A 13,726-nucleotide genomic window follows, 5' to 3' on the forward strand; every position below is an offset into this window, starting at 1 on the left:
CTGTTGGCTGCCGATAGTGATGTGGAGGAAACACGATGCAAGACGGACAGCTGGCTCCTCCAATCCACAGTGTAAACGTGCAGGCAGATAAAAAGACACTAATGGAATTGTCATAAAAAGTAAAATTAATTCAATCCCACAACTCCGCAGGCTGGATTTTTTATCTTAGAGCACACTGCGCTTCTCTCTCTGTTTCACTTTCTCCTTCTCTCCAGCCTTTCCCTCTTTTTCTCCCGGAAAAGGTGCTCATCTGTGATGAAGAGCAAATAGCTTCTTGTCCTTATTCTAAAAAGAGGAGCCGGTTACCGTCATTCCATCCACTTCCTGGCTCCTGTGGGACATGACATCATTGTGATGTAATCCTTCGGATAGACGCTCACTGAGAGAGCTGCAATTATTCTGCCTCCTTAGGCACGGAAAGCGTGGGCTGCTGAGGACTGAGCTTCATAGGTGCTGCCAGGACTCTTCTGTTAGCTCGAGGCACAAAATGGCAAGTGATAATGTAACAGTGACATTCGGGACCTTCCCCCAGGCAGCACTCAGCCCACACCTCAAAATCCCAGGCTATAAATTCTAAAGCCTAGGAGAGGTCTGTTCTGTATCCTGTGGTGAGGTGGTGAAGGAAATTCACTTGTGACTAAAATGGTGATGGAAGTTGTTGTTATATCATAAGAAACTCAAATGTTTATTGGCAAGTATATTTAAATATTTGACACTTTCAGTGAAAATATTGTAACGACCCACGTTACTGGGGAGTGTTATGTTTGAGCGGGAACAGCTGAATTGTGGGAAAATGTGAATTAAGTGTTCAACCGTTGTGGGGACTCACGGGGTTTATAATGGGGTGAGTGTGTTATCCAGTGGAAAACAGAAGGAAAAGATGAGGTGTGTTAAACAGGCTGGATTACAGTACAGATCCTTGAGAAAAAGAGGTTCTCAGACCAAGAATGTCATTTCTTTCTATTTTCACCTATATTTTTTATTGTCTGCTAGTCTTATAATAAGCGTGTAATGAATGGTGTCCGTGCATCCTGCTGTGCCCCATCCGAGTGCGGCATGCTCATATATCCACTACGTTCGTATGAGTGAGAAATTAATTCCAGGTGTAAAAGGACCCCTCGGGAATTATATTCAGTACAGCTTTGCGAGGAACTGTTGTAATCCTGTCCCTGAGTTCAAGGATTGTTGTACTGGGGCTGCTGGTAGTGTAGTGGTTAGAGCTGCTGCCTTTAGACCCAGGAATCACAGGTCTGATTCCCACCTACAGCTGTAGTACCCTTTATCAAGGTATTTACCCAACTGTATAAATGAAAAAGTAATTTTAGGTATCTTAATACTGCAAGTTGCTATGGAGAAAAGCGTCAGCTAAATGTAAACTTTGCTGCATTTTTCTGTGACCTGAGCATAAGAGGCGGTGCTGAGCCTGTGAAGAGACCTCCACAGGGATTACAGATCAAGCTATGTTATTATTTTGTGTCTAGCAGTGTGAGGTATTTGTGTCAAGAGAGTCAGACACACCTACTCTATAGTTGCGGTAGAGACGTGTACACTGTTTCCATGGTAATGATTTGAGTACGCCTATTTATCACAGTATTTACAACATGGTTACATCAGAGAAATTAACTTAAGTATTAATAACACACACACATTTTCTGAAGCCACCTGTCCCATGCAGGGTCACGGGGAGCCGGAGCCTAACCCGGCAATACAGGGCATAAGGCTAGAGGGGGAGGGGACACACCCAGGATAGGATGCCAGTCTGCCGCAAGACACACCAAGCGGGACTCGAACCCTAGACCCACCAGAGAGCAGGACCCCGTCAAGCCCACTGCGCCACCACACCCCCCTATTAATAACACAGAATTACTATTACTAATAATGACAATAGTATTTAAAATAAATGTGGGGAAATGCAGGAAGCAAAACAATGCAGGTAAAAGAACCTCCGTGGGTCCAAGGTCCACTATACCCAAGTAAGGAGTGTGTCCCTGTTGTGCGAGCAGCTGGAAGGGGGCAGTTCATCATCAGGCCACGCTCTATTAGGTCAGCAGTTGATCTTCGGTGGGTCAGCTTGGATGTGAGTCCTTGCAGATCTTAAAGTTTGGCCCAGGCATGTTGTCACCTGGTGGAATGGGAAGTTGAACAAACATGCTATGACAGTTAATCACACAGCAGCATGGAGAGCAACACGAAACGCTTAATTCATAGTATTCTAAGTGACCGTAAATGACAGCCTGAAGCGCGTAACGTTAGCTGGCCGACCATTTGGCAGTTGAGGCTCCCTATAACTGAAGGAAGTATCATCAGCAGTTCATTTAAATACCGTGTTCCGGTAATTAGGCGAAAGCCTGCATTATATGATCGAAGAAGAGACTGGCTTGTGCGTACAAATGAGTTTTGAAAAATGACAGGAGCTAATGCCTTCAAGCTTTTGAGCTAAGCCGTAATATTTTCATGTCTGTTGTAAACTATCCTGGGATCCGAGTGAGGAACGGAACCTGACTACTGGTGTAATGTGATCCTGCTTACATGAGCGTTCGCAAGAGGCTGCATCGCTTGCTGTTCTCGGCACAGGCCGGCTTAACAAAATTGAAGTGCGGCTGACGTGTTTACGTCTTTCCCTTTCAGGAAAGATCTGAGCGCGGAAATAATATGGAATTAGATACTGTGGTTTCACAAGGTATACAACTTGAAACATCACCAGGTGGATTTTAAGCTCAACGCAAAAGTGACAGAACCGGCTCTGATTCCGGCATTATCTGAACTGTGATCATGGTGGTAACCCTAGCTCATTCGTTACATGCTTTTCAATAGATATTATTAAAGGAAAAAATGTGATTGTGGGACAAAGCAATATGATGATCTTATTGTTGCACAGTGAAACAGAGAGTGAGATGCCATGTCTTATTCGTACCTTTCCTTTGTCTGAAGTCACAGCTCCATTGTAAGGCGAAACAATGCAGGTAAATGTGAATATAAGTGGAAAATCACTGTGCATCATTTATTTACTTATCTACCTATTCATTTAGTTATTTATTCTTTTTACTTGTTTTCATTTTTTTCTCATTTACTTTTCTTTATTCTTTCGTCTTTCTCTAACATCCATCCTTGTGTGTTACCCTCTTCTGTAATATGCCATCGTCCCGAAGGGTAGAGCTGCTACGATGCAGAAAAAATTTCGGAGAAATCTGACAATAAGGTTCAATTGTACCGTGTCATATTGTAATTACTATCATTTAGCTTTTTTGCTGCCGTAATATTATTGTTGAGTGGGACAGTCAGTTTACTAGATCCTAAAACAACAATTCACAAAATCACAAGAGGTTTTTCTTGTGTCACATTTGGAAAATGTTTTCTTAAAGGTTATGTTTTAGCTATTGGCGCCAGCTGTGTGCTCAGCACCGCTGAACTGCACATCTTCAAAAGAGAAAAGGACTTTCTTATACTGTTGCTAAAATGCTTTGAAGAAAAGGCAGCGCTGTGTAAGAGCTGTGACTCAAAAATCAACACCCAGAGCTGATAACGAAATGCACTTTTTTGTACTCTAAATACAAAAAGATGGATCTAGTACCTGTTCTGTGTCGATGATGACTTCACAGTTAACAAATAACACACATCGATCGAAACCGCTTGTCCCAAGTGGGGTTGCGGCAAACCGGAGCCTAACCCAGCAACACAGGGCGTAAGGCTGGAGGGGGAGGGGGACACGCCCAGGACGGGACGCCAGTCCATCACAAGGCACCCAAGCAGGACTCAAACCCCAGACCTACCAGAGAGCAGGATGTGGCCAAACCCACTGTGCCACTGCACCACTGTAACAAATAATCATTAATGTTATATCTTGAAAGTGGCTTTTAAAAAATCTAAAGGATTTTAAGCTCACACACAGATCCAGCTCTCTTATTGAATGTTGAAGGCGGCCGCTGCCGGTGTTGCCGCATGATGTCAAACCTTTGAGACGGCTAAGGAGTGAAATGTTGCTCCGAAGAAGAAGGGAAACGGGTAAACAATCCAAGCCGGTCCCAGTGAACACGAAAAAGGTCCCATATCTTCCCTGGCCAGGGACACGACATCAAAGGCTGCATTGTGTAATTTGTGATTCCAGTTAATGTGTGTTTACAGGCCTGGAAATTATATGTACCCCAGGATTTGGAAATATTTACACCACTGTCAGGTGGCTCAAGTTGATTCAGCGCTAAGAACAAACAACTGATCTTCAGAAGAAAACCATGAGAAATAGAAAACCACCTGCTGATTTAAAAACGTAGCAAATTCAACCTGAACACAGTCCGCTGGGGTTTATACTTTCTTTGACTTAGTTAATTCCATCACAGAGAAGAACGTTGATTCACAGACGATAATTCTGAAATGCCCGCTTTGAAAGTTGGGAAGCCAAAACGTGACAAACTCGTGTGAAACAGGACTGAACTGAATAAGGCAGCTGGGGGGTGTGGTGGTGCAGCTGGTTCAGTCAGTGCCCAATGTGTAGGGGGTCTTGGGTTCGAGGCCTGTTCGGGGTGCCTTACGATGGACTGGCACTGCGTCCTTGCTGTGTCCCCTCCCCCCTTGGCCCTATGCCCTGCGTTGCCGGGTTAGGCTCCGGCTCACCGCGACCTCGCTCAAGACAAGCGATTATTGACGATGGATGAATAAGCGAGCTGAGGACTCCTTAATCGTAATGCTACATTTGTGTTATTTGCGAGGCTGTACATGTAGCCATGATGCCCTGTAAGTGTGGAGTGTTCAGCATCTCCTGGTGGTCCCAAGCTCCTCAAGCCTCATCTGTCACTCCACCCTCCCTCATCTGACCCGCCTTGAAACCTCTCTCTTTTCTCTCCTCTCCTCTTTTCTGCATAATTCCCCCATCTTTATCTAGTCCCCTGTGGGTTCATTAGAACTGTAAAAACTCACAGGGGCCTCCTGGTAATTGTCTCTTTGTTCACAGTCATCCACTCTATCATTATTCTCCCGGCAGACCTGCTGCTTTGGTCCTCCTATAATTGACCACTGCACTCTGGACGGCCTGAACCGCTGTTCTCTAATAGTTTGTAATGCTTCACGATGAGTTATTACGGCACTTTCAGCGTCTGGCTTGTTACAGCAATTCCAGTTCAAGTGATGCATGACTGCCATTTGAGCTGAGATGAAGAGCCCGTCGGGTGTTGTACTGATGGGTCTGGCCCCTCAAGGTGCCTGAAAAGCACATTCAGACACCGCCGGGTCCCCTGCGGGAAAGCAGTGCACAGCACTATTTACACGTGACCGTGGTTTATTTCCACTGAGATATGAACAAATTATAAGGGGCACCGGGCACGTGGAAGTAATTGAGCCCGTGAAGGACTTCAGTAGCATGATAGTCAGTGAGCTTCAGCAAGGAATACACTCCTTATTCTGCAAAATTTCTCTGATCGCAAAGCAAATGTTGTATTGCTGGACCTCTCAATCTAACGTACAAGCCTTAATAATCTTCCCTGCATTTAAACACGTGCTGTATTTTCAAAAGCATTTCTAGATAAACAGTAGCAATATATATCTTACAATTGTGTGTGTGTGTGTGCAACAGCCATATCCAGTGTGAAGTCTCTCTGGAGAAGCACAGGACAAGCATGTCTTTTGAGGCTAAAGTGTGTGTGCCTCCCAGCCACGTTTCACACCGACTGTAAGAGCTCAGGAATGGGAGCGTTGCAGTGATTTACCACGAGATGTTGATGCATGCCTTGGAAATTGGTGCTCCTCCCAATAAAGGAGTGACTCATATCTGCCCTAACACACTCCTCAAGTTTTGAGTTCTCCATCAACTCCAGACTCGGTGAGCAGAACACCTGGGCTGAGAGATCGAAGCCGGGGCACCGACCCCTGGGCGCTGAGCCTAGAGAACCAGGACAACTTAAGGGCAGCTTCACGTATTTATAGAGAAACAGTTCAGCAGAAGGGAGCACAGCAGGACAGAAACTGTTCAAGAAGAGTTCAGGTTAAGGAACAGCTCGGCATTTGTGCCATATGCATGTTGTACCTCTTGTAAAAACCAACCTGCCTTAGTGAATTTTCAGATAAAAAACAACGCACTAAACGATGACCTGTAGGTGTGTCTTTGGGCTAAAATGCAAAGCAAAACAATGAGTAAACAGGAATGAGCTGATTAATTAATTACCTAGAATCCCTTTAGCCCTCTTAGTTTCCTTCAGTGTAAGGTGCAGTTTTAACTGTTGCAGTTTATTTGGATCTAAATTTATTCATCCAAAGCAACGCACGTTTGCAAGAACGACACAAAAATGCATTACACCAACAGAAGGAGAGATTTGGATGCAGACACGTGATTCTTGAGTACAGTCGATTTCTCACATTCACACTGTAAACCATTGTACATTACACTAGTAGCTCCATAGGGTTTTCAATTATTAAACCATTTTTTATTAAAATTAGGAAACATAACATACACATTTATCAAGCTCAGTTTTTCCTATTTGCCTATATACCTATTTGTTGTACCTATAATGTTGCTTATGGAAATCTTGAGGGAAATATGATTTTAAGAAAGGCTTATTGGATCCAAAATCAGCTCTATGCCCCTATATTACTGCTATATGAAAATCCTACTCCTACTGTGAAGGCTACTACCACTAATACTACTTCTACTGGTAAAAACGATAATAGTAATAACTGGAAGTATTTTATTTTTATGCTTAATGAATTCATTGTAAATGCTGAATGGTTACTTTGATTTTAACTCATTTGTTGCCTATGCGTTTCCTCTTTAAGTTGCGCCAGAAGAGAATTTTATTGTGGTAAGTATTGCCATCTAGTGGTACTCAGAGTAAGGAGGAGTTTTCGTTGCTTAAATTTAGTTTAATACATATTCAGCACAGATTTACTACAGTTTTTGCCCATTTTCATTCTACACACGGGTTCGCACAGTGGGCTGAGACAGTGGGATACGGGAGTGGGTTGTAGCGGAATGCAGAATCCCATGGGGAAAATCATAATGTATTTAAAAATGTTTCACCTTAAATACCACGTGTCTCGGTAGCCTACACTCGAGAGCGATGCATCATATAAACATTTACTTATTTAGCAGACACTTTTCTCCAAAGCGACTTCCAATGAACTCTATGTAATAGTGTTATGAGCCCACACACCTTATTCACCGCGGTGACTTACACTGCTAGATACACTACACTGGGTCACTCATCCATACATCAGTGCAACACACTCTCTCCGTCACTCACACACTATGGGTGAACCTGAGCAGCATGTCTTTGGACTGTGGGAGGAAACCGGAGCACCCAGAGGAAACCCACGCAGACACGGGGAGAACAGGCAAACTCCACACAGACTGAGCGAGGATCGAATCCACGTCCTCTCGCACTACCCAGGCGCTGTGAGACAGCAGCGCTACTCGCTGTGCCCCCCTACCGCCCTAAACAGTATGTAGCCATTTCCAGTCTCCAATAAAAAAGCGTAACAATAGACCCGTATTTCTGTTATTCTTTGGCTACTTTCTGCGCTTATTTCCAGTACCGTACAGTATACGGTGTCTGAGCGCGTTTTGCTGCCCCCCGCCCCCCAATGGCTGAAAGCGGAACTGCAGGCCGTTTTTGTTTCGCAACAGACGCGTATCAGAGGAAAGCCGTGGGAAAATGCAACAATAAATAAACAAACAAACAAACAGGAAAATGTTTTAGCTTTAAAAATCCTTACCTCGGATGTCCGTAACAAGAAGTACAAGCGTTCATGTCCACACTGAAGGAAACAAGTTTCAAAGCCCTGTAAATTCCATGTTAAAGTACCACAACCCTCATTTTCTTACACCGGCCTTCATCAATTCATGATTTATTTTCCCCCTTTGCACTGCGTTTTTTATCATTAGAACTAATGTCTATTTATACAGCTGTCTATTTTACAGTATTTTACAATATGCTCATGCAGCAGGGTCCTTCCCAGGGGGACTTGAACAAGCAACCTTTGGATTACCAGCCTGTTTTCTTTACCCTTGTGTACTTTCCCATATGTTGCTCTTCTGTTTGTTACACAAGCTGTTGTTTTTGTTCATATGCCAAACATCCAATCAAATACAATTGAGAGCTGCTTCCTTCCTCCAGTCCATCCGAACTGAAACCACTAGCGGAGGTGCTTTCTGATGGGGGAGTTTTATGTGCACATGTGAGCAGTGGGCAGTGCACAGCCATTGTTACACCACAAGCCCCAGGAGAGGAGCTCCCAAGTGTTTCCTTCACTGTCCACTGAGAAGCCTGTCCGCAAGTGAGAGACTTTTTTTTCAGTGTCAGAAACAAACCTTTTGGGTGGAAACTGGTAATGTAGTGGTTAGGGCTGCTGCTTCTGGGCCCAGAGGTTGCAGGTTTGAATCCCCCCTCCACCTGCAGGGCCCTGGAGCAAGCTGTCTAAATGTGTAAAGAATAGTAGGTAACAATGTGTAAGTGGCTTTAGTGAAACGCATCAAATAAATGTACATTGTAGTAGGTGAGAGGGGGTGCGGTGGCGCAGTGGGTTGGACCGCAGTCCTGCTACCCAGTGGGTCTGGGGTTCGAGTCCCGCTTGGGGTGCCTTGTGACGGACTGGCGTCCCGTCCTGGGTGTGTCCTCTCCCCCTCCGGCCTTACGCCCTGTGTTGCCGGGTAGGCTCCGGTTCCCCGCGACCCTGTATGGGACAAGCGGTTCTGAAAATGTGTGTGTGTGTGTGTGTGTGTGTAGTAGGTGACACTCGAACTGGTAACCTTCAGATCCAAAAGCAGCAGCTCTAGCCGGTACACAGTATCAGTTGCTCCACAATACACAAGGAGCTGAATACAGAATTCGGTGCGATAGGAAATGCAAATGTGATCGTGACAAGGCGTCGTGCTGGTTTGTAGAAATGTTAAGAGACGAGGAGAAAAGTGGGTCCAAAACAATATGCATTTTGAGACCTTTCTTAAATGTTAAAAAGGATTCAGCAGTTCTGAGGAATAGATGGAGCTCAATCCATCATGGAAAAGTCAAAACCAAGACCCAATTTTGGATCAAGAAATGGCCACAGGTGGACGAGTATGGAACTCTTGCTGGGGTGCTGAGAATGATCAGGTCCTGTAAGTACTATCATGCAGATCCTTATGTTGTCTTGAAGGCTGTACCCAGAGTGTTGAATTTCATACAGACAGCCACAGAAAGCCAGTATAGAAAGACAAACGAATTCATATGAAATTTGTAGAAAATGGGTATGCAGACCAGGTTCTGGCTTCAGAGTCCTGGGCAAAAGAGAAACTTGAGTCTATTGTTACTCCAGGCTCTTGATTGATAAAGTGGACAAAATAAGCAAGTTGTCCAGTTTGACAGAGAGCTCTGCACAGGTGGATACACATGCTGAAAGATGACGGATGAAGGGGCCAATCCTGGAAAAATCAAGTTGTGGATGGTGATCAGTCATCCACCAAGAGATGCTGGAGAGAGAAGCTGTGGTATGAGAGGATTCAGGGAGCAAAAGGGAAGAATTTAGTATTTTTTGGCATAGCAAAAAAGGAGAACCCAAGAGAAGCAGTGACAAAACCAAGGGAAGCAGTATAAATAGAGAAGCGTAGGGGGCCGAGAACTGAGCCCTGTGGAACACCGGCTCAGCGATGCTGAGGGGAAGACAGGGAGCTGCTCCAAACCACTTGGTAAGATAGGTAATGGCATTTCAGTGAGGATTCTTTTACTCCAAGCTATTCAAGACAAGGAAAAAGGATTCTGTGGTTGACGGCCTGAGGAATGGGCGATAGCGCAAACAGATGAACAGATTAGAGTTTCTCATTCTGTAAGGAATTTATTGTGATGTATCGTTAATGTGAAGGCTTCTCAGTAGAGTGGCCAATCTTGATTCCACACTGATAGCTACAAGGGGTTCATTCTCGACAAGGGATGCAGGTAACTAGTTGGAAGTTACACGTTCAAAATTTTCAAAAGATAGAAGGAAAAAGAGAGAGTGGTCTGTAATTCTGGGCTGAGTATGTGTCTACAGAAGGAGTAAATGCAAGCTTAAATGTCTGATAGCGATTAAATACAAATCATTTATCAAGCTGAAGACAGGAGCTAAGTTTTCTGTTCAAGAGCTTGTGTGGAATTGTTCATCTTGAATATTTCTGCAGCTACATTCATATATAACAGATAAAGCCTTCAGATGTATGTTAAACTACAGCAATCTGGAAATCTAGTCTTGTGTCCAAGAGTTCGTTGGCAGGTGATTGTACAGATATACCTGGACAAAAATTGTTGTGTGGGATCAAAAAAATGCTGAGTGACATCATCATTCTGATGTCCACGCTGTTGTGGCTCTTGGAACCTGGAGTATTGGTACCAGAATTACTGCAAGATTGTCACGCAAGTGTAGAACTAATTTGCAACATTGAGCTGTGACATTATGTTATTACCATCTGACATTATAAACACATCAATCTCGTGACATTTACCAGAAAATAGGGTAAATATTGGGGAATGACCTGGTTAAAACTGACCCTAAATCACAATGGAAAAAATTTCAGGGAATGCAGAATTGGGCAGACTAAAGTCTTTCCTGCTGAATTTACACAAATTCCCCCTTCACAAAAATGTGTATTTGGAGCGCTTGTTGCATAGATTGATTATGACAGTAAATTAGAATAAATTTAGTGTCAAAACCTGAGGGATGTTTTTTTTTGATCGAATGCAGTGTTTGACGGAAGCACAGCATTAAACATACATGATTACAGCTTGAAAAAATCCAGGGTTGGTGTGAGGATACAACGCTGACAGTGTGTGTAGAGGGATGACGTTAGACAAACCATACCCTTATCACAAGGAGCTTGTGTCTTCCAAAAGCTCTGGCAGGATCGCAGTCACATGGTAGGTAGACCACATGACCTGAAGAGTCGAGATCGCGTGCCGTATTTGAACTCCTGTGCATTTACACTTCCTGTTCACCTTTCACTCTCACTAAAAGGTGGATTTGAAATTGATAGCTGCTGCTCACACCCTGTAAAATCCAGGCACAGCAGCGGAAGGAAGGCAGTGGAAGGAGTCAGGTTGATCGGTGTGAGAAATAAATTAATATGAATGCAGCCCAGTCAAACACCCCAAAACTAAATATATTTGTGGATCAGTAACTACTGTGACATGAACCCCAGGTTGCCGTGATTTAGTAACTTAATCTATTTGATTTTTTTCATAACTTAATCTAATTTGTTTCGATCCACAGCAACCGTGGCAGTTTTTACCCATTTTTACAGCGGGACATTTTTCTCGAGAATTTCATGTTAAATACCATGTTTGAGGGTGCTGTGCTAGTTGGGATTTGAACTAATAAGTTTCAGATTACAAGGATGTGACCATTACCGCCATTCTCAACGTGGCTCTTGGTCTCATCGTATCGTTTCCTTGATGAAACAGCAAGCGCTTTTTCTCCAAGACCAGGCAGGGTGTTGAAGGCCTGCGACAGGGCTTAGAGACACAGCAGCGGCACCCGTCAGAACATCCAGCTGCTATACAACCTGTATATCCTCTCTCTCTCCCCTCCTCCTTCCTATGTGAGTGGCAGATGGGAAAAGATCCAATGCCGGACCGGTTTGTCAAGACAAGGGAGCACACTGGGGCTTGAATTACAGAACAGCATGACTGCAATATGGCCTCATGGGTCACTCATGTGGTTTCATACCTGTGGACAGGCAATCCAAGAAATGGATTAGATATATGCTGGAATAAGATGCTCTTAGGAAATCAGACAATTAGAGGGGATATATTTTATGACTGATGACATTTTCTTGCAAACTTACTGCCTTTCTTGTTGGGGCAATACAGTGATTTACTGAAAAATATTGGAGGAGAAAGAGATATATTCAAGGGACTTCTGAAATCACAGGATGAAACAAACACTCAGTAACATCATGTCTCATGGTCTGAATTACACACACACTTTCTGAACCGCTTGTCCCATACAGGGTTGCGGGGAGCCGGCGCCTAACCCGGCAACTCAGGGTGTAAGGCTGGAGGGGGAGGGGAAACACCCAGGATGGGACGCCAGTCCATCGCAAGGCACCCCAAGTGGGACTTGAACCCCAGACCCACCGGAGAGCAGGACCCGGCCCAACCCACTGCGCCACTGCACCCCTCTTGTCTGAATTATTATTATTATTATTTATTTTTTTTTTTATTATTATTTTTATTATTATTATTATTATTATTGCTTCCCTAGAGTTTCTGTTATTTCACATGATGCCTGATGTCATCTGATGATCTCCTGGTACCTTGTAAAACGAATCAGCTGTTTTAAATGGCACTGATTGTTCCCAGTGAACGCCAGTAAAGTGCAATATTCTGGACGACAGCTCTTAGTTTTCATAACGCACACCGTCAGCTGCAAAAACGTGTTCAGTCACTTGGACTGACTATGAGTTTGCAAGAAGTAATGCTTATATCATTTTAGAATTTTCAGGCTCTTCTGGAATTTAACATAATATGAAGTCACAAAGGGATATTTGTGTTAGTGTTCATGTAGACTAGATCTGTGCCGTCAGCCTCTCCAATACAGCCATCCATTGTGAGCACATAGTTGGCATACTAAGAATAATTGTCCTTAATTATGAGTCAAAACATTTTACTGTTGGAACAGAAAAGTATGTTCACAAAGATGTGCTCTGTGTACAAGAAGTTGAGAAGGGTGATGAATCTGGAGCCTTGCAGTAGCAGTGAAGGAATGTATTGCGTGCGAGATTTAATATGTACCAGTTTAGTCCTCTCTTTCCTTAGATAAATCTGGAGCACCGGACCAACCAAAGCTCAAAGCTGCCTCTTTTCAGACTTCTGGCCACTCTCAGTTTCCATATCATATGTTTGCATGAGTAACCCACACACACATCATCCGAAACCACTTGTCCCATACAGGATCGCGGGGAGCCGGAGCCTAACCCGGCAACACAGGGCAAAGGGCCGGAGGGGGAGGGGACACACCCAGGATGGGACGCCAGTCCGTCACAAGGCACCCCAAGCAGGACTCGAACCCCAGACCCACCAGAGAGCAGGACCCAGACAAACCCATTGAACCACCGCACCCCCTTATTTTCATGAGTAACCCATCCAACAAAAGCTAGGGCAATTTGGTATTTCTTACCGTCGCATCATCATCACTACATTCTCTGTGTCAGGAAATTAAACATTTAAAAAACTGAAGAAATAAAAAGCCACCGAGTGGCAGGCAAAGAAACATACTCAAATGCAGAAAGTGGAGGGTAACGGCTGTGACAATTTGTCAGGTATTGGCGGACCAAAAAATATTGTCAACAGTACCCCAGTAGGGCCATACACAAATATTTGCGGGGCACATCACATTTCTTTCAATACTGGGTAGGACACGCCTCCGTTCAACCTGTATTTTGGCCATTGCATTCCATCCTATCCCCCGTTCTCCGAGTCACTTGCTCTGCGGGACGGCCTACCCCAGCTGGTTCCGCGAGTTCTAGTTTCTCTCTTCCCTCACCACACAGGTATGCGGGAGGTGCGGCTGTGGCACACCGCTCGAGGCAGAAAGTTCACCGAGCTTTGCGCCGTGACCACGTGCGCTCGGAAACAGCAAACGCATGGAAGGAAACACAGCGGAGCGACGCTGGACAAGTTTCATTTTTCAGGTTTGCCACTAAACCTGCTGCTCTTCGACCTTCACCCACGCCGCGGTGCGTGAGCATGTGTCCCATCCAAGCAGATGCAGGAAAATGGAGAAAGAATGGAATACA

The sequence above is a fragment of the Scleropages formosus genome, chromosome 21, assembly GCF_900964775.1.
Source record: "Scleropages formosus chromosome 21, fSclFor1.1, whole genome shotgun sequence".
Classification (NCBI taxonomy): Eukaryota; Metazoa; Chordata; class Actinopteri; order Osteoglossiformes; family Osteoglossidae; genus Scleropages; species Scleropages formosus.